The sequence below is a fragment of the Saccopteryx leptura genome, chromosome 1 (assembly GCF_036850995.1).
Source record: "Saccopteryx leptura isolate mSacLep1 chromosome 1, mSacLep1_pri_phased_curated, whole genome shotgun sequence".
In the NCBI taxonomy this organism is placed as follows: Eukaryota; Metazoa; Chordata; class Mammalia; order Chiroptera; family Emballonuridae; genus Saccopteryx; species Saccopteryx leptura.
The window spans coordinates 31,483,802-31,505,157 of record NC_089503.1 but is presented as its reverse complement, the minus strand read 5'-3'; the positions used below and the strand labels follow the sequence as shown (position 1 = coordinate 31,505,157).

Sequence of the window (21,356 nt, the reverse complement as noted above, 5' to 3'; positions counted from 1 at the left end):
AACACACTTAAACCTCACAATATTAATGTCATTTTACAGATGAGAAAACTGAGGCGCAGAGAGGTCAAGTAAACGGAACCAATAAACTGGATATAAACCCAAGCAGGCTGGTTCCAAAACCCACACTCTTAACCACTATGCAAGTCCCCTTCTTATATACTACCTGAATTAACTTACAACTTTCTTGCCTTGGGTGAGTCCCTTCTGTACTCTTTCAAGTCTGAGTGTTTTGTTGCTTGAAGCCAATGAGCTCTTAAATGAAATAATATACCTATGGCATGGTTCCGAAATCCAGCAATAAAACAGTGGAACGGACAGAAATAACACGGTGAAACGGACATCAGTGGTTTTTGCCTGCTCAGCTCTTTTCCCTTTCTTTTGGTAACAGCAATCGAATTTCCCCCAGGGAACCTTTGCCTCTCCAATTCAGTACCTGTGTTCTGGAAGGCTGACCCAACCCTGCTCTAGAATGAAGCATAGATTGCTTTTCCCTGGACAGTGATTGGTTCAGGGATGTATGTAGGTATGACCCCAGAGGGGCTAATGAGAGTCATCCTCAGGATTTCGCTGGTGCCAGCCACCTAATAAGAAGTCACGGTTTCCTCTCTGGGATCCTGAGTTTTGAGAACTACATAAGCCTGGAATTGCCTGGGAGCTATGTTAGCCACTGTGGCTGGCCTTGAAGATCAAACCAGCACGAAGAAAGCAAAGAAACAGTGTATCTTGATAACCCTGTTGGATGTGGGGATCCAGCTGTGCCTGAAGCCAATCACATTTTTCCTTCAAAGGACAAACGCCCATAAAACCCTTTTCTTTTTATTAGCTTGAATGAGATCCTGCCTCTCGCAACTGAAAGAGTCCTAATGCTGTATACACAATTACAGGCAGCCTCCAGGTTTCCAACGATAGGTTCTATAGGTTTGTTCTTAAGTTGAATTTGTAGGTAAGTTGGAACCGGCACATTTACTTCTTAAAAGCAACTTAGATGTCTTACTTTGTCTTAACTAACACAGTATTTATTTTTATTTCCCCCTTCTGTGCCTATAAATACATAGACATTTTCAAATCTTCAGAATGTATCTCATTTGTGACCTGGGAACTAACTGCGTGTATTGCATTTAGGGTAGAAGTGACCTACATACCTACAGTAGGCAAAATCTCTCCCTCCACCCCCAAGATGTTTATGTTCTAATTCTTGGAATCTGTAAACATGTTACCTTACATGGTAAAGGAGGATTAAGGTTGCCATGGGGTTCAAGAGCTAATCAGATGACCCTAAATTAGGGAGATTACCCTGGATTACGTAGGTAAAACCCAATGTAATCGCTGGGTCCACGGAGAGTGAGGGAGGGAGACAGAGAGGAGACCGGAGTGATGCAGGGTAAGGAGGACTCAGCTTGCTGTTGTTGCTGACTTTGAAGCCGGAGGAAGAGAAACGCAAGCTAAGGCACGTGGGCAGCCCCCAGGAGCTGGGAAAGCGAAGGGAAGAGAGGGAATTCTCCTGCTGAGTCTCCCGGAAGGAACGTCACCCTGCTGGCGCTCAGACTCGCGCCGAGTGAGACGCCCCGCAGACTTCTGACCAACAGACTGTAAGGGAATGACTATGTGTCATCTGAAGCCACTAAGTTTGTGATTTGTTACAGAAACAACAGAAAACTGATGCAGTAACGGACATATCTGAACTGGCTACAGAATCCAGGGACCGCGATGGCCCTGGCCCCACAGGGTAGATGGCTTATGTGTAAGGGACACAGCCCTTTATAGCCACCTGGCCTTGCTGAGTCAGACACAAGGCTTCGGTTTCCCGAGGAAAGGGCAGTGCCCGCTCTCTTATCCCAGTCTGCTGGGGAGGCCCTGGGCATCGCGGGCATGGGGGTAGTGCCCGGGGGACCTCTCCGGAGCGTGGTGAGTCCGTGTCCCTCGCTTTTGGCCTCTCAGCCTTCCTGCCTTCTGACGCGGAAACGTTTTCACTAGAGCTCCCCAGGGTGAGATGCCCATCCATCCTTCCTCCTCATTGTACAATGATCCTTTTCCAGGATTTATTTTAAAAGTAAAAAAGAAAAAAAAAAAATGGCAAGCTCAAAACCCAAAGAAAACTCAGTGAGCATCTCTTGGCAGGCAAGAGAGAAAAAATAAGCAAAAACATCTGTTTTCGTCGATTTTGCAAACAAGCTTCTGGGCCTAAGGTTCCTGTCTGACTGGCACATAAAGAAGAGTCTGAAAGAGTCCCAGGCACACCCATGTGGTCGGCACAATGAGCGGCTCTGATTCCGCTGCCGGAGTCCGAGGGCGCTCGGCCTCAGGGCCCCCGGGAAACCCCAGGGGCTTCCAGAACGGAAGAAACAGGACTCAACTTTTTTCAGTCTTAAATTTTCCCCTCAAAGAATTTTCTCTTAGAAGCTCACTGCCTTATTCCAGCGGACTGAGGAAATGTTTAGTTTTATAACTGCACTGGGAAAAAATTAAGATAGGCTCGTCTGTAGACACCCCAAACTTCCTCTGGTGAATGCTCAGCGTGTGGCAAAATTCAGAAGCTTCCAAGTTAAGGATAAACTTTTAAAATGCCTGGCTTTTTTTTGTTTGTTTATATTTTTTTTATTTTTAGGGAGAGGAGGGTAGGCAGAGACAGACTCCCACATGTGCCCCGACTGAGACCGACCCGGCAAGCCCACTAGGGGGCAGTGCTCTGCCCATCTGGGGCCCTTGATCCATTGCAACCCTCAGATTGCTAAAAGGGTTCACCATTTTAGTGTCTGAGGTGGAGGCCAAGGAGCCATCCTCAGCACCTGGGGCCAACTTGCTCTAATTGAGCCTTGGCTGCAGGAGGGGAGAAGGAGGATGAGGATGATGATGATGACAATGATGATGATAATGATGATGAGGAGAGAGAGAGAGAGAGAGAGGTGGAGAAGCAGATGGGCACTTCTCCTGTGTGCCCTGACTGGGAATGGAACCCGGGGCATTCACACTTCAGGCCAGTGCTCTACTACAAAGCCAACCAGACAGGGAAAAAATGCCTGGTTTTTACCTGGACTCAAGCCTGTATGTGTAAGAGAGCAACAGAGAGGTTAGGTTAGAGGAAAGGGAACATTTCTTGAGTTCCTGATATGCTTTAGACAGGGGTTTTGCATAGGCTATTAAGTAATTTCTCACAACTCTTGAGCTAGGTATATCAGTTTAGATTAAAAAAAAACAAAACACCTGACAATAGGTAATATCAATAACTTGTTACTCTCAGATTTGAACCCAGATCTGCTTGCCCCAAAGCCTGTGTTTTTTCCTTACACAATGTTGAACTAAAACCTTCTATGCCCAGTTTCAGTTTTGCTCTCAGTTGCATAAAGTAAAAGCAGGGCTGCTCCCTACAGCGTCTTAGGCTGTGCACTGCACAACCCCAGAAGGGGCCACGGTTTCGTGTGAGCGGCGCGGCCCTTAGTAGAAGCGAAGTGTGACTTCAACAATGCTGCTATGGGTGTCCTGGCATGTTTTCTGTTCCTCTGGATCCTCTAGATAAGGCCATTTCCACAAGACAGGGGCCAGGCAATGAGAAGCAGCCCAGCAAGGGGCTCCAGGATTGCCCCAGCCTGGCATCATCAACAGGACATACAGAAGTTGGGGGACCCATGTGCTGATTCTCAGTCTGGCATCAACTCACTAACTCATGTGGACCTCACATAAAGAGAGAGACCTTCGATGGGCCAGTTTCCTCTTCTGAGAGATGAATGAGTGGGTGGACTTGAGTACTGGATTTCAGGATTGTTTTTACGTTGCAGAGATCATATGCAGAAGCCTGCACCCAAAGTGGGGACTCTGGACCGCTGGCTGGCTCACCTAGCCCCATCTTCCTTTCTGACCTACCCATCTGAGCACAACTGGCAAAACCTGACCCTTGATCATCTTTCTATGATCCAGAAACCCTAACATTCTAGAATTCTGTGCAGACTCTCAATGTTCTGAGTAAATGCTGTGAGTTGCTTTCAATGAATGACCCAAATTGCCTAGAAGAGACTTGAGTCCAGTGTGGGAGAAATAACTACAGAGTAGAGACGGACTGTGTCAGCATCAATGAAGGATGTTTTTCCAGTTGAGTTTCAACGTGAAACACAAAACCCCAGCAGTGAGCCCATCAGGGAATCCCTGGACAATAGTGCCCCAGTCAACCTCCAAAGCCCCACAAGAGGGGAACTAGGAAGAGAGAGAATTCTAAGGGAACAATGTCTCTTGCCTCAGCCAAGGATTTAGTAATTAGCTGTGACTAACAAATACCACATGGGAACTAACTTATAAGACAGTGTTCCACAAAGCACCCTATTGCCAGTGGGCCAGGCGTAGCCTGTAACCCATCCCTTCCCAGGGAGGGATTAGAAAATCCTGGAAGGAAGGGAAACACTTCAGCTGCCTGAAGCAACCGGACGGAGGAGTCCGACGGGTGGAAGCCGGGAGGCCTTCGAGGTGCCCTCCCTCTTGCTCTCGGAATAAGAGGCACTTGGCCTCTGCGGGCCGGAAGTCCAGGAGCAGGCACTAAGGGAGTTCACGCGGGCAGAACTTGTTCCCAACAATGTCAATACAAAACAGGTTTTCTGTGTGGAAGCAGGTGGAGATGAAATCACACAAAGGTCATCCGTGTTTGCAGTACACAGTGCTGTGGGCAGCAGGGAGGTGCCGGACCATAAATCCTGGGCTTGGACAGGTGAATGGCTGTTGACTCCCCCACCAGCTTCAGTGGGGCTGGGCACGCCCCAAGAAAGCAGGATTTGTGAGCAGCAGGTTGGAACTCGTTCAGCTCAGAGGTGCTGTTCAGATTCACAGCCCTGCGGTTGGTCAGTGCCAACAAATTCTCCACGGACAGAGGGGTCCTGGGCATGCTAGATTGCAACGACTGGGGACTCTAAGACAGTCTCCTAGGTGCCTCCTGCAGAGACGAGGGCTTGGAAGCCCCAGGTAGGGTCCCATGGAAACCTGCCTGGAAGCCGGGAAGGGGGGATGCACAGGCTCCCACACCGGACCTAAGAGCTGGCGTTTTGGGCACGCCACTTTGAGGTATGAGAACCCGGGGTTTCTGTCAAGTTAGCCATTCTCGTTTGGGAGACAGTGGCTATGAGCATGGTCATCATGGAGTGAAAAGACCTAGATTCAAGTCCCAGGTCTGCTGCTACTTACTGGCTTCTCTGAGCCTCACTGGCCTCCTCTTTCAAATAGAAACAGAATATCTGCTTATGTGGATCAAGTGAGAGAATTTATGTAAAACTTTTAGCAGAATACTGCCACAAAGTGTTAATGTGCAGCTTTTATTTTGGTATCTATTAGCAATATAAGTGTAAGTACACACACACACACACACACACACACACACACACAGCTACTCATGTTACTTTATCTCTCTAGAATTTCCCAAGCTATGGCTCATCAAATCATGGACATTCCAGCTCCAGACTTTTGAAAAGTCCCCAATGAATAGGCACGCATTACTAGATGGCTAGATAGAGCCTGGTTTCCTCCGGCTGATTACTTATTAAAAGGCACTTCCTCAGCTCCCTTCGAGTGGAAGGTTTTCAGAAAGGCACTCACTCACGGGCTGCCTGGCCCGGTCTCGCCCAGACAGTCCCGTGGAACGTGAGAGCACAGGGCAAAGCGGTTAGTCAAGGCTGCTTAGCTGGCTAGTACAGTTGGTTAGGTTTTGACAGGATCCTAAATTGGGGAAGTTCAAGGAAGAAGGTTACTTCCGATCCTTGGAATATTTATAATTGTGGGGTCGGAGACGTTCACTGGAGGAACTGACAGTCCACTGACCACTGCCACCTGGCATCTCCATTAAGCAAAACTCAGCATCTGGGAGCCGGTTGGTTCCCACGTACGCTTTTCTTTTCCAAATGATGGTGTTTCAGAATCGCAACCTTCTCCAGGCCCGGCACGCCCGGCCGCATCGGCCCATCTCTGCCTGCACATCACACCAGGTCCACGAGAAGCTAATTTAACCACCGCTGGTTAAAATCACACCGCACTTTCACAGCGCCTTTCACATGCCATGAAGCTGTCATGATAATTCTTGATCTCCAGCTCACCTGACAGCTCAGCCCTCCCTAGACTGCAAAGCTTCCCATCAGTTAGAAATAGCGGCTTCCCTGGCACCAGATGTCATCCTGCACATCCAGATGAAAGGCAGACACCTGGCCCGCTCCCTCCTCTGCCTCCTCTTCCCCTCCTAGCTCCGCAGTTTGTGTAAGGAGCCAGCCTTCTCTCCCCCAAGTCCCCCCGCCCCAGCTTGGCGGCCCACAAGTTACTTCCCCATGCAATTAAAAAGACGTCTTCCATTAGCCGAGGGAGGGACTTCGCACCTTGTGCGGCAGCAGAGAGACACACACGCACCGACTGGCTGGGAGAGGGAAGGACAACTGAACGTCAGGGCAGGATTCACACCCCTGTGCCACTGCCTGTGAAGGCTGCCTAGCCCGGACCATGGGGGGCTCAGCGGCCACCAATGGGCAGCGCCGGCTTCTCTTGCACCAGCTGTCTGGTCCCGTCCCTTCACTGGGACTTTGTAACTTGGTCTTCCGTTAGGAGGGCCTTGGGATGACAAGAGATACTGTTTTGATAAAAGGCAAGCCTAGATGAATAATGTGGTCTGTACACCATGCACAGGACAGGAGCAGATCATCCATGAGACAGTCACCTGAGGCCCAGGGGCTGTGAACAGGGGCTCCAGACACCAAGGCTGCACACCCTCCGGTCTTGACAAACACACCCACAGCGCAGCGTCCCCTGCTTTGTAACTATTAAGAAAAGCGTGTCAGAATGAAGCCTCTGCTGCCCATTCTCCGTTCCTCTGCTGGAAAGGAGATGATGTCAGCAGAGTTTGCTTTAGGAACCGAGGGGGAAAGAAATCACTCACTATGACCTGTTTTTGAACTTGGTGTGCTCTGAATTATTAAAAATAACAGTGTTTGCCTAGCCTTCTCAAGCATACCTGTCTTTAATCTTACACACAAGTTCAGAGCAGGAAGAGGAAGGTTTTCAATCCATTTCCTTCCCACAGGGATGTGAGGGAGAGCTTGCCCATCCGTTATGCACAGAGCCAGGCAGGGCAGAGCTGGATGCCCACATCTGGGCAGGCGGGTGAAACAGAGCTGGGACGTGCCTTGGTGCTTCCAGAAGTGCCTCTCTGTCTTGCCGCTGAGGAAATCAGAGGCGCAATACCAGGGCAGCTGCTCAGAGGGTGCCCCTGACTCAGCAGCTCCCAATGGGATTGGCACTCCCCACCAGGACAGGCCAGAAGTCCTCAAACAGGGACATCTCAGCACCCACCACGCAGGCTCGACAGAAAAAGGCAGGCTCAATAGACGGCGAGAAGTAGAAAGAGAAAAGCAGCATTCAACTTTTCCCCTTTGTTTTTGCAATCACTTTTTCTTAAGGTAAAAAATATATATAACAGAAAATTTAATATTCTAACCATTTGTAAATGTGTAATTCAGTGGCATTAAGTATACTCACAATGATGTGCAACCATCACCACTATCCCTCTCCATCCCATTTTCATCTTCCCAAACAGAAACTCTGTAACCATTACACAACAGCTTCTCAGCACCTCTGTCCACAGCCCCAGTAACCACCATTCTACTTGCTGTCTCTATCACTATGACTGTGCTAGGTACCTCCCTCATGGAGGCGGCATCACACGCTGTCTGTTCTTTCGTGTCTGGCTCATTTTGCCTAGCATAGTGAGTTCAAGGTTCATCTATGCTGTAGTATGGGCATATCAGATATTCATTCCTTTTCGGGAATGAATAATATTTCACTGCACGGGCACACAGCATCTTTTTTTCATCTAAGGTTTCTGGAAGTCCAGGGTGTGCCAGGCTTGGCTTTTCATCTAAGGTTTCTGGAAGTCCAGGGTGTGCCAGGCTTGGCCAGAGGGAGCCATGGATGGTAAGTCTGAGTCCCTTTCTCCATGCAGTGTGCGGTTACTGGGTTGAGAGCCCAATGAGGATGCGCTCAGTATGGAATTTCTGGGGCACTGACTCATTCAACAGACATAACCATAACCTGGATGCCTGTTGTGAGCCAGGTTCTGTCCAGTAGATACCACAAATATAAAATGGAACTCAGGTTCCAGGATAAACTCACGGCACACCATTTCATAGGTAAAGTTGCCCTGGACAGAAGTCTTTCAACTTTGGCCTTTATTTCTAAGTCACCTAATTTCAGAGGAACTTGGGAAACATCGGAATGATCTGAGAATTAAGCCAGCGATGCTGAGCACAGCTTGTCCTCCAGCTCAGGGGGGTAAGTGACCAACGGCACATTTGGCAGGACTTTTGGGGGAGATCTCCTCTCATTTCCTCATGCATACCCCTTAATAAGGCTCTTCAGCTGAAACCAGGACCACAAAACACAAAGCCATCATCTTAGTAAGAGACCGAGCCTGAGAGGGCAGCGTGTATCACAGACCCGGCTGGTTCCAAAGCACAGGACAAACAGGACAGGTGGGAAGACTTCCAAGTACTCAGGCAGCTCGGCAGAGAGGACGGGCACCTCCCTCGCCTCCCTTCCCCACCCTGAAGACACGTCACAGAAACCTAGCAGGTAGACAGTGTTCCTCTAACTCAGACTTCCCAAAAGAGTACAAAAAGAGAAAAAGCGGTTCAGGATTAGGTAGATGTCTCGTTACACAGCGAACTCTTAGAAACTGACGAATGATGAAGTCTCTGCCCACCCCCCACCCAGGGAGGATAATGCAACATGTTATTACGTTTAATTCAGTGCAGAATGTTGAGTGCGCGCGCTGTCACACATGTGCGTAGTTAATGCTGGTTTCTTTTTTTACTATTTCACATTCTAGGGCCCCAGACAGATATAGCTGGGGAGGGTTATGCTGTTAAGAAAGCCTGCCACCCCAAAAATATATCCAAAGAAAACTAAGTGCTAAGTGGACGATTAAATACTAGGTAGCCATTCATTAAACATAACAAGGGAGTTTGGAGGCTCAGTGACTTCTGTCTGGCTCACCACAGGGTCCCTGGCACCTGGCACGGAGCAGGCACCTAAGTATTTGTCGGCTGAATTAAGAATGAGTGTTCCTGAAGAGTTTGTAACTTCATGAGGAAATGTGTGTTCCTTGACGGTCAATGGCAAAGCGCAGTGTTAATGTGCATTTCAGTATAAATTCAAGTATGCAAAAATGCTTAGAAAAAAGACACAGACCACCATGCTGAGTGAATGTTCATCCTGGGAGTGGGAGAAGGTTTAAGAATGATTTTTATCCCTTCTGTCTGCTTGTCTACTATTTTCTACCTTTTCTGCACTGACTTTATGTCATTTAGAAAAAAAAAAAATTAGTCAGTGTAAAATCAGCCAAATGCAAGTTGGGCATGGAGGGAGATAAATGGAGAATTCATTATCTACCCAGACTCTCCTCTTTGATTGCAAAGTAGCTTCCTCCAGGGGGTGAAGAAATTGGTGGATTTGGGGCACTTCTGCTCAGAAAAATGATGTAAGGATTGCCTTTTCTCTCTCCCCTCCTCATAGCCGTTTGTGGAAACAGAAAGGCTTCCCCAGTAGCAGAGGTCTTATATTCATTCAAGTAATTCAATACACACTCACTGAGCAGCTGTGTGCATCTCTCATTTTACTGAGGGATGTCAGTTTAAACGTAGATAACATGACACAACTGCATAGCACTTAGCACAAATCATTCTCACATTTATTAGTTCACAATAACTGCGAGTGGTGGGCAAGGTATTAACGGTAGAGAAAGTGGTACACAAAAACAGGAATTTTAGTAACTTGCCCAAGATCAATCGCACTTGAGATGGAAGGAACATAAATTTTGTCATCCAGTGATTCTATATGCAAGGTTAAAAGTTAGGTCTGGGTTCAAATTCCGACCGTTTTCTGCTTAGTGGTGTGACCTTGGGCAAGTGTTTCCATCTGACCTTAAACTCCTCATCTATAAAGTAGAGGTAATAATACCAGTCACCAAGATTTGTCAGGAGAATTGAATGTGATCATATATGTAATGAATTTAGCAGAGTGTTTGCCCTACATTGAGTCAGATATCTGCTTATTGTCACCATTATGAACACTAATATTATAAATATTAACATTGCCAACTCTTTCATTTTTGTTTCCTAATTTATCTTCTTTGTGTTCCCCCAAAATGTACCTTCTGTTCATTCCTCAGATTTAGAATGCAGATACCAAAGAACTGGGTGAATCTGTCTCAAAGCAACAAGCAGTGGTGTTCAGATACAGGCGGACCAGCTTTGGTCATGGGACAGCACAACTTCCGTCAGAAGACATGGGCTCTAGCCGTGGCTCTTTCAACGGACTTGCTACATAACCTTGAGCAAGTAACTTCTCTAATCTCCTATTTCCTTACTGCAATGGGGCAACAATTCCCATGAAGCTTGCAAGGTCATCAAATAAATGCCCGCATGTCAGCGCGTGGCAACCAAAGGCAAAGTGCCTTCTGACAAAGTGTCTTCTAATTCCCCTATCATTGGCTGTCCATGTTGTCCGTTTGTGCCATTTGAAAAGCTCAGAAGAACTGGAATAAGTGACAAGTAGGTCAGATGTGAGTGAAACTGCTGGCCCCATTTATCTACCATTTTGGCTGTAAACGACTCGTTGCAGTCCAGACCGATTTAGTAAAGTGAGAAAACTGAGAGGGCGAACCGGCACGCAATCAGGAATGAGTGAAAGGCCGGAGCTGCCCCTTCGACGCAGAGGTTAAAGCGAGCAGACAGACCCTGGTGTCTCCCGCACTGTGTGCCAGCCAACCATATATTATTAATTGGGCTCAGCAAACATTACGGAGCACCTTCCACTGCAAGACTCTGGCCAGGCCTCCAGGGAGATCTAAATGCAACGAGAGACCATCCCAACCTGCCATCTGGTTTGGATAACGAGATAGTCACAGGCAAAACTGTTCTCCCCTCTCTCTCTCTCTCTGCCCATTAAAATTCTACTGAGCCCTCAAGGCTCAACTCATATTGTCCCCAAGAAGCTTCCCTGATGCCCTCAGCACTTTGTTTAATTGTCATTTATGAAATTTATCACGCTCTGCATTATTACTGGCCTGTGTGTGCAGGTGCGCGTGTGTATTTTGACTTATTTCCCACCTCATGCCAACAAACATTTGCGGTGGGAGTTGTGTTATGAATACGTCTGTCTTCCCCAACAGATTGTGAGCCATGTCCTATTTCATACTGGGCTCTCCAAGGTCTAACACAGTGCCTGATACGTAACAGATGTCAAGGAAATATTGATAATCATGAAAAGAGCAAGAAAGTTTAGTCAGTGCCCAAGGGAGTGATCCAGATAATATATGGGATTGGAGGTTGGGATGGGCAAGACAAACTAAAGTTTGGTTTGGGAACAGTAGAAACCATTTAAAAAATACTTCATTATCATGCAGGCCTTTACTGCCGAATATGGTCGCCATGGGGCGGCTTCTGAGCACTCAGAATGTGGTCAGTATGAATTGGAATATACTGTACATGTGAAACACACACATTATTTTGTATACTTCAGGAAAAAAAAGAATGTAAAAATACCTTAATTTTTACATTTATTACACATTCCAATGATAATATTTGGAGACAGTGGGTTAAATAAAATACATTAGTAAAATGAATTTTACTTTTTCTTCCTTCACTTTTTAATGAGACTACCGGAAAAATTTAAATTCCATATGTGGTTCCTGTTATATTTATATTGGACAATGCTATCACCGACTGCACAAATGTCTGTAGGATGACTCAGTAATCCCTGTGTAGAGATTATATCCTAATAAAGTAATCCAAATGCAAGGGGAAATGCTATGCATAAAGTTATTTACCACAGTGTTATTTTTTAAAGAGCAAGTTAGAAACAAGTAGATCCTAAATTCTGTATAAAAATAAGAGTGGTTAAGAAATACTATGATTGGAATATCCAAAAATATGTATCTTATGCAAGCACTAATTTATAAAGACAAGGTAGTAACACAGACATTCTTAAACCATAATATTGCTTGGAAAAGTCAGCCCACTGTACAGTGTTTGAACCTACATGTAATCTGCCTGCAGTCATAGTCATTCCATCACTGATTATATGACTACTCCACACCAGCTTCTGTATTAAGGGAAGGTCAGAAATGAAAGGTGGATGCAAAGACAGCCAGGTGTACAAATGGAAACACATGCCAGGTGAGACGGCCATCTGAAGGAGGTCACACCTGGGGAAAAGGTGAGGAAGAACAAGGTAGCTATTCTTTCTGTCAGGCGTGGTATGGTGTTTTCCTCCAAAGCCCAAGCTGTCTTGGATTTTTATCAAGAGAAGGAGAGAGTGGAAACCAGAGTCTGAGCCAGGTGAGCGTCTGGCATGGAGCAGGTATGCGCTGCGGGCTCCGAGGAACTGAATGGTTCCTCACAGTGAGGCTCTGGACTCAGACCTGTGTCTGCACTGGTGCTCACATCTGTTGTACCTCTCCAGGTCTCAGTCTGCCCATCTGTAAAGGGGAAATAATTCTAGTACCTACTTCATCCATGCACTGTTGAGAAAATTAAATGAAATCATCCATGTGAAGGTCTTAGCAAGGTGCTTGACACATAATCAGCACTAAATAAATGTTTTTATTATTATTATTACTGCAAAGATTCGAGGACTAGCAACATACACCTGACCAGGATGACCGAGTAGAAGGGTGGAACCTGCCTGCTCCTGACACCTCTTTTTACCCAATCACTTCTTTTCACTCTAGAATCTTTTATAGCCACGGAACTTAAGTCAAAGTTTCTTCTTTATTTCTTTTTTTTTTTTATGCCTTGAAGGATGATGAAATGATACATATTCTATATGACGTGATAGTGAAATAATTGAAGCGGAGAATTATTTAGGTCTGCTGTCTCTCACTCGGCAGCATGACTCTTACAAAAGCCAGAGTGTACTCTCATTTCAAATTCCACTCCCTCCCCCACCAGCATGTTACGCATTCGGCTCCAATCCACGCAGAATATTAAGCACAAGTTATCAACCTCCAGGTGACCTCCCCATTCGTCGAAAACAAAACCAGGTCAATCGTTTTGTTGTGTGTGTGTGTGGTTTTTTTAAAGAGCTGTTGATGAATTCAAGAAATCTGGAAAAAGAAACATTTCATTTTTCTGATACCCAGTCCTGCTCTTTCTCCAATAAAAGACTAAACACATTTACAGGAAAACAGACTCTTCATTTTATAAATAGAACATTGTTCAAGGTTTTCTAGAGGTGTCTGCTAAAAATAAAGAGGGTTACAGTTTACGTCTTTATAGCTTTCAAAACAAAACCGAAAAGCTGGAGCTTGGCTGGACGTGTTATATTTCTATCTTGAAAGGTATCTTTATGTGAGCCAGGCCTGATTTCTTGAAATGAAATTCCCCAGAAATTAGATTTCCTATGTTTATACAAGGTGTGCCTAAGTAAAGTAGTGACACTTCATGACTTTTATTTTTTGACACCATGGGGTTCTGTTCTGTTTTTTTTTCTTTTTTAAAACATACGCCCCAGAACAAATACAACTGCATATTAATAGTTCTAGTCTATGAAGTACTCACAGAATTCCTCTTTGACAACTGGTTTGTTTGAGGAGTATGATATCCATTTCACTGACTAAGTTCTAGGTTATCTGCTCACAAATTAACATTACTGTGAAGCCAAAACCCACTGGTCCCCGAATTGTGAACTGCATGACCCACGCTGTTTCTGGGTTGCCCGCTTAGAACTTAAGCATCATGTTGTGGAAACAATGCCGCGTTCCTAGGCAAGTCCCCAGAGGCCAAGCTCACTCACGTGACTCACCTACAACAACAACAACAACAGCGCTAAGAACTCTACCACTGCCTAGACTGTGAGAGCAAAGAAAGGACTGATTTTCAGCTCTAAATGCTAAGGACACGTCTCCCCTCACCTTGAGGAGTGGGGTTGCTAATCCCCAGTTCTGTCATGGCTCTGGGGCCAGGAACACAGAGGACAAGTTAGGCAAAAGTGAACTAAGGTCTCTTGGTGTAACTGTCCAGGGCAGTAGCTCCCCTACCAGGTCTAACAGATTTGGTCTGCTGAGATTTTTCTGGGTCACAAAGGGTTTTCTGGTTAAAGAAGTTTGAGAAATCTTGCTGCATTGCCTCCCTCTCCACTTTGGGGATATAAAGTGAGCATTGCCCCCAGTGGAGACCCTGAGAATCCCTGCTGTAGGGAAGTATGTCCACCTTGATATAAATGAACACGTTCCAAACCTATCAGACTCCCATGCATCCTGTCCCGATTTCTTCTCTAATCCCTGGTAACAACAGCTAACATTTATGAAGGCTTATGATGAGACAACAACTGTTCTAAGTACTTTACATACATGAAATCATTCACTGCCAAGTAAAGGGTAGGCTGAACCTTATTATGAATGTGGACACTGAGGCAAAGAGGGGTGAGAGAGTCCCAAAGTCACACAGAGACCCCTGTTTAATCACCCTGCCAAAATATACCTGTGAAAGCAATCGCTTTGAAAGTCACTCTAGGAAACAGTGTCCAGTAGGTAGGTCCCAGCTTGCTGCCGATGGCCCTGCCAGCCCCTTCTCTTCCTTCACGTCCACGTCCTAGCCGGTGAATCTTTAGAAGCTGGATTTGGAAACCGTCTAAGGGTTACAAGTTTCCCTTTTTTGCAACAGAGAAGACAAAGTCTCTAACAATGAGTCTTTATTCATAAAAGACTGAAGAAAGATTCATACACCCTTCAGAGGATTTCCGGTTTATTTCTGTCCTGGTGCATTAGTGTTCTTGTGTTGCTGTAACAGGTAACTGTATAAACCATGGCTTAAAACACAAATTTATTATCTTACAAGTCTGGGAGTTCAGAAGTCCCAAACAGTCTCATTGGGCTAAAATCAAGGTATCAGCAAGGCCGGTTTCTTCCAGAAGCTCTAGCGGAAAGCCATTTCTCTGCCTTCTCCACCTTCTAGAGGCCACCTGCATGCCCCATGCCGCCAGGCCCGGCAGACCTCCACTTCTGTGGTCACATGGTCCCTCATTCTGACCTTCCTGCCTCCCTCTTTGAGGGACCCCTTGTGATGACATTGGGCCTACCCAGATGATCCAGGATAATCTCCCTGTTGCAAAATCCTAAGTATAATCATATTTGCAAAATCAATTTGCTATGTCAGGTTTACAGATTTGGGGGATTATTATATATAGTCATCTTTGCGGGGGGCATCTTTTCTGCCTACCGCATTGGCATTGCACTGCTGCTGAGTTGAAGGGGAAAACAGACAGGGACCTGAAATTGGCAGGCGTGGGAGGCAGGAGGGGAGGAGACAAAGATGCCTCTGGGGTCCCCAGCTCCCACTGCATGGGACGGGGAATGAGACAAGGTCATGGGCCCTCTCCTGCCCCCACGCGGCCCTCCCCCATCAGCAGTGCAGGCATGAGGATGGTCCCTGAACAGCAGAGGTGAGGTAAGGAAGGCACTTCTCCAACAGGTGTGCATTTACCCGGGAGGCATGGTTCTCCACCGGGAACATTCGAACACTTATACCATCCTGACTTAGCACTCTAGAGCAAGACCTTCCCTTAAAGATCCTGAAATTTTAAAAATTGAAATCACAATTTCCCTCATATTACAAGCACAGGTATATTTCTGGTTCTGCTTACAACCTTTTTTTTTTTTTTTTAATCTTCCTGGTTTGCAGCATAGGAAGTAACACAATGTTTCTCCAATGGTAAGAGAGATGTTTAAATAATGTAATAACTGCCAAGTGCTTAGATCTGTGCTGGGCACAGAGGACACTCTCAGTAAGCGTTACAATTCAATTTGATTGTTGTTGCTACACCACTACCAAAACAGTCAAACAGTCAAGTGCTTTCAAAACATTCACTTTTTTTAGCCTCACAACCCGAAGGGGCCAGACTGTCATTTTCTCCGTTTTATAGATGATCAAATCAGGCCGGTCTACGGTGTTTAAATCACTTGATTAGGGTTACACAACCGACTGGCAAAGCTGGCATCCCAACGCTGCCTCCGGCGCCCACAGTTTCATCATGTTCATTTCTCCTTCAAATCTGCAGCCCGGGTCCCCCCCGGGGGGGCCAGCAGAGCTCGTCACAACCACCACCAGTTAGAGCAGAGTCAGCTCAGCTTTTGAGTGTGAAGTCCTAAGGGGCTTTTGTGGGCAGACTTTTTGAGTTATTTATTCTTCAAAGAACACGTTTCTGCTGACTTCCTTGTTGGTGCTGGTCATTTGGAAGGTGAGGGAGCCACAATTTATGCCCCTCATTCGTCCCTAGTCCCTTTTGCTCTCTGATGACCCACCATCTCCTGTGTGAAACAGCCACAGCCTCTCGCTAGTCAAATGCCTTCTTCCCAGAACCTTTTAACGAACAGTATCAACAACTGGAAAATTCTAAGAGTCACAAGTTTTGCTGGCTGTCCCTATAACATAAAACTCTGAACAAAGGGTGGCAGTGACAGCCGATCATGGTGCCTCTGCATTGGGAAGGATACCGAACCACAAACGTCACCTGGCTTCTGAGGATGCCGGCTCAGCACATCGCAGGGAGAAAACCCCATTTCCCCAAACCTTGGCAAAGGTGAAGACCAGGAAGCTTTGCGAGTCCTTCTTGGTTTTCTGAGCCGGAAGTAGCCGGGGGTTTGAATTTCCAGCTCCGCCTCTACCAACAACTGTCAGACTCCCCACGTTAATCCACATGGGATCAATCCATAAGGGCAGAGAAGGGATTTGGTCTCAGGTCAGCCTGTCTATATATTTCACGTGGGTATTTTTTTTTTCCCCCTGGCTGACAAGATACAGGATGAAGGAGCTCAGGAGAGCCATGTTCAGCAGACCACAGTAGAAAGACACCTGGGTTTTAAACCAGCTTCTGAATTAAAAGCAACTGTGTCACCTGCAGTAATTTACTGAACTCCTTCCTGCAGCTGCCCGTCAGTAGGTAGAATGCCGATGGTCAGTACGTATTTTTTACTAACTGTCGACATAACCTACCAGCCTGAGAGGACAGAGTCTGGGATACAAATTGTATATTTCCCTTTTGTTTCTCTCTCTAAACCAGGCGTCCCCAAACTACAGCCCGAGCGCCGCATGTGGCCCCCTGAGGCCATTTATCCGGCTCCCACCGCACTTCCAGAAGGGGCACCTCTTTCATTGGTGGTCAGTGAGAGGAGCACTGTATGTGGCGGCCCTCCAACGGTCTGAGGGACAGTGAACTGGTCCCCCGTGTAAAAAGTTTGGGGACCCCTGCAAACGGTAAGCTCCATGAGGGTTTCTCTGCTGTTTCTCCAGCACTGCCTGCCCCTTATTCGATCCCCGATAAATAGGTTAGGAAATGCAAGAACAAACTCCAAAGAGGCGGCATGGTGCAGTGCAGGGCTCGTGAAACTTTAGAGTGCATCGGTGTACCTGAAAGGCCCCCTCCAAGGTTCAAGGAGGTCCAGGGTAGGGTGTGGCAACGTGCATTTTCCACAGGGGCCCAGGAACTGCTGGTGACGCGGCCCTGGGCCCAGAGTTTGAGAAGCACTGCTCCGTGGCAGACTCCCTTAGTTCACATCCCAGTCGGCAGCTGAAGTCACCTCGGCACATCAGCCACCGCCCCTGTGAAAATGCAGAGGGCAACAAAACCAACCTCACAAATTGCCTGTCTGTGAAACACTTCCAGCAGGACCTGGCATTTCCTAAACATTGCATCTGCTGTTATTATTGGGAGACTTTTCTTTCCTGCTTTGATGATTTAGTCTCTGTTTATATGAGTTCTTCCCACAAAAATATATGAGTTTGTGTATTTGGAAATCCTGGACTCCACCCCCAGAGTGACCCTGGGACTCACGTTTTACCCATTCAGATCTATGTGGATTTGGGCCTTTGCTGATTTCTCACTCAGTCAGTCCATGATTAAAGTGAGCACCTTTATCTTCTAAATCAGGCAACTTCTAGGTTCCAGCAATAAAGACATCCCCTCCTGCCTAGGGTCCGGCCGTGATGGTCATCTCCGGATGGTCAAAGCCATGATCAGTATCATCTCTCCCAGACAGCCTGGGATGCCTGGGGAGGTGCAGAGAGCTGCCTCTATTTAAGATGAAGGAAATTAGCAGTGGAACAAATTAAAACAACAATCAGATTTAAGTGGCCTCTATCAGGAAATTAACTTTAATGGATATTGTCATCACCAGACCTACCTCGGAGTTGCTCTGCTCACAGCGCTGGGATGCAATAAAAATGGGGCCTAAATGCCGCGTTAGCTACCCTCCGCTCTGACTGAATTTTCTTTTTACTACCTTATGTTTGCTTTAATATGTTCCTTCGCTTGTTCATTCAAGCTTTTCTATGATTCTATTAAACTGATTGCACACCTCTGCAAATGACTGCACATCCTTACCTGAGTTGAACGCTCAAATGGGGACTAGGAAATGGAGCCCTTGCTTTGTCACTTTCTCTTAACGGGGATCTGGAAGCTTCTCTTTTCTCCATCACATTGCAACCCTAGTATGGTGAGGGTGCTCTGAAGGGACTGCTTTCTATTTCTACACTACGGACTGTTCTTGCAGAAGGATAAGCATCTGTCTTGTTACCTAGGCATCGCTAGGGGATCTGGGGCTCCTCTGGAAAACACTTATTTATTTATTTTTTCAGGTGAGAGGAGAGGAGACAGTAAGACAGACTCCCACATGCACCCCAACCAGGATCCACCCAGCAACTCCGTCTGTGGCTGACGCTCACAACCAAACTATTTTTAATGCCTAAGGTAGATGCGCTCAGACCAAACGAGCTATCCTCAGTACTGGAGCCAATTCTGGAACCAATTGAACCACTGGCTGCAGGAGGGGAAGAGAAAGAGTAGGGGGAGAGGAAAGGAGAGAAAAGCAGATGGTCACTTCTCCTGTGTGCCCTGACCAGGAATCAAACCTGGGACATCTGAATCTAACCCTCTATCCACTGAGTCTCCCACTAGAGTCAAAACACTTATTTCAATTCTAGACTGAGTCTAGTCACCAGCCTTACTCTACCCACTGGGCCTATGAGCAACCGTCTTTCCTCATTCAAAATCCCTCTAGATTCTGCTTTGCAATCTAGGTTGGGGGTTCAGCTGTCTTCTTTGATAGCCACTTAGGAATCATCAGATCAAGAGTGAAAGATCAAGAGCACTGCAAGGATGGCAGGCAGAGGGGGTCTGACCTCATGGGAGAGTCTCTGACTTATTAACCAAATGAGCCTCCAGGCCCAAGGAGCAGGCACCTTGGGGGAAGCAGAGCTGGTGGGCTGCCCCCCCCCCTTAGTCCATCGGACAGCACCACATGCTGGGGAAGAGCATGGATTCTGGGGCTGGGCCGCTGGGTCCGAATTCTTGTTCCACACTTTCTTGGCCGGACACACTCTGGCAAAACTCATTGTGCCTCAGTTTTCTCATCTGTGTGACTGGAATAAGAGTAGTTTTTCTACCTCAAGGGCTTACCATGGAACTTGGTTAAGATATGTAAAAAAATTGGAATGTTCTTGACACTTAGTAAGTACTAGGGTGTTTGTTCAATGAATAGAATGTGTGAGAGATGGCAAAGAAATGGCTGTTACTGTCAAGGAGTTCATGTCTGGTAAAGGAAACACACTTGAGAAGAAAGTGGTTTTGTGTGTGTGTGTGTGTGTGTGTGTGTGTGTGTACTCTTAACTAGAGGATAATTACAACAGCTTCCATTTATGAAACTGTTATTAGGTGCTTTCCACGTTTGTCCTCTATTTAATCCCTACAAGAGTTCTTCAAGTATTATAGTCTCAAGTATTATAGTCTCAAGTAACCGAGGAAGAATGAGACTAAGAAAGCTTGAGCTCCTGAACCGAGGAGTCACAGCCAAGTGGCAGAGCTCGGACTCAGACGCAGAGCTGCCTCCCTTCAAGTTCATGCTCTTTTTCTTGACAAGACACTTAAGAAAACATGTGCTGCTCATCCCAGTAGAAACCGGTGGGGATAGAGGGCAAAAAGACTTGTTTTTCTTTCTTTTTTTTTTTAACCCACTGTTAACTAGGTGACCTTGGAGGAACTACCAATCCCCCGCGAGCTCCAGCTTGTGCAGGTGTGAGGCGGTTCACTCTGCGTCCTCCCTGCCCTGCCCTGCAGAGTTCCGGTGAGAACTGTGGTGACAACCCGGGCAGCCCCGGAAACACGGAGAGCGCCAGAGAAAACTAAGCTTCTCTAAGCTGCTCCGACTCTAGACCTCCACATACAATAGCCTTGGCTGCCTGCTCTGCCTCCCCGCCTTCCCTGAGCTTGTCATAGGCAGTCTCATCTCCTCACCCAAACGGAAGCCCTCGGGGCACGGATGGCATCTTCCCCCTCTTCCCATAATCCTGCAGCAGTTTGCCTGGTGTCAGACACACAGAAAGAACACACTTAACAGGTGTTACAGGACAGGACTCCAACAAGGGAGAAAGACTGAAGTAGAAAATGACAAAGTGTATCCGAGAAGTCACAGAAAGGTATGGGGTTGGACAGAACACGTCAAGTGGGACTGAAATGAATGGGGAAAGGAATGCGGTCCGGTTCCGAAACAGCCCGGGTTCCGATAAACTCAGGTTAGACTGTTGTACTTCCAGATGCAGAAAAGAAAGAGCCCTTCTGAATCTCTAAAGGTTTGCCAATCACTAATTATATGGCAATTATTCTATTTTGGGCTTTTGCTAATGAGATCTGGGAAGTGTCTTAATTACCCAAAATTATGAAAATAATTTCAAACTTGACTCTAGGGCTTGTTTTACTCCACTTAGGAAGAAAAATATAAATGGATGTGCACAGGGTTATTTTTTATTAAAAAACAGTGTGAATTTGCTGGAACTCGAGGCCCCTATTGTCAACCCAAGTCTTTAGCATCCTGGCCCTTTAAGGTCTGAAGTTTCAGACCCAGGTAGTGTCACTATTGTGTTCAATAAAGCGCTAGAGGATTCTGGCAATTTCCAGAAAAAGGTCCGAGAAATTCCAGTCGTTACCGAAAGAAGGGAAGGTGACTGATGCTCTGTGCTCAGGGGAGGCCTGCAGGATAGCGTGGAGGTGGAAGCAGAGGGGAGGGGAGGGAACAGTAAGCTTACTGGACAACATACGCTTCTCCTCACGAACTGCTTCCTACAGCCCAGGATCCGCGCATTTCCTCAGGTGACACCACAGCCGATTTGTATACACCTTTGTAATGTATGACCCCTTTTTGTGATGACATTAGGGAAGAGAGTTTAATCTGGAAGGCTAACAGCACAATTCTTGGTCCTCTCATCAAGGATATGGCCTTCAGCACATTACTAAACATCTCTATGCCGCAGCTGCCTTGGTTATAAACTAAGGTATTAATTGTATCATCTCCCCCCAGG

The 21,356-nt window shown here is 46.6% G+C and overlaps 1 protein-coding gene and 1 long non-coding RNA gene across 8 annotated transcripts in view; one reads left to right on the top strand and one right to left on the bottom strand.

Annotated features, from left to right (window-relative positions):
* Positions 1 to 21,356, bottom strand: part of MPPED2 (metallophosphoesterase domain containing 2) — a 168,529-nt gene that overhangs the window by 8,194 nt on the left and 138,979 nt on the right. The gene's annotated exons all lie outside the window — the stretch shown is intronic.
* LOC136392001 (uncharacterized) lies at positions 1,343 to 13,176 on the top strand. Of its 2 annotated transcripts, none has more exons than XR_010748911.1 (3): positions 1,343 to 4,941; positions 8,139 to 8,280; positions 10,178 to 13,176. It is a non-coding gene; the product is annotated as an uncharacterized lncRNA (long non-coding RNA). The 2 variants fall into 2 exon arrangements; XR_010748910.1 differs by having other exon boundaries at positions 1,343 to 5,040.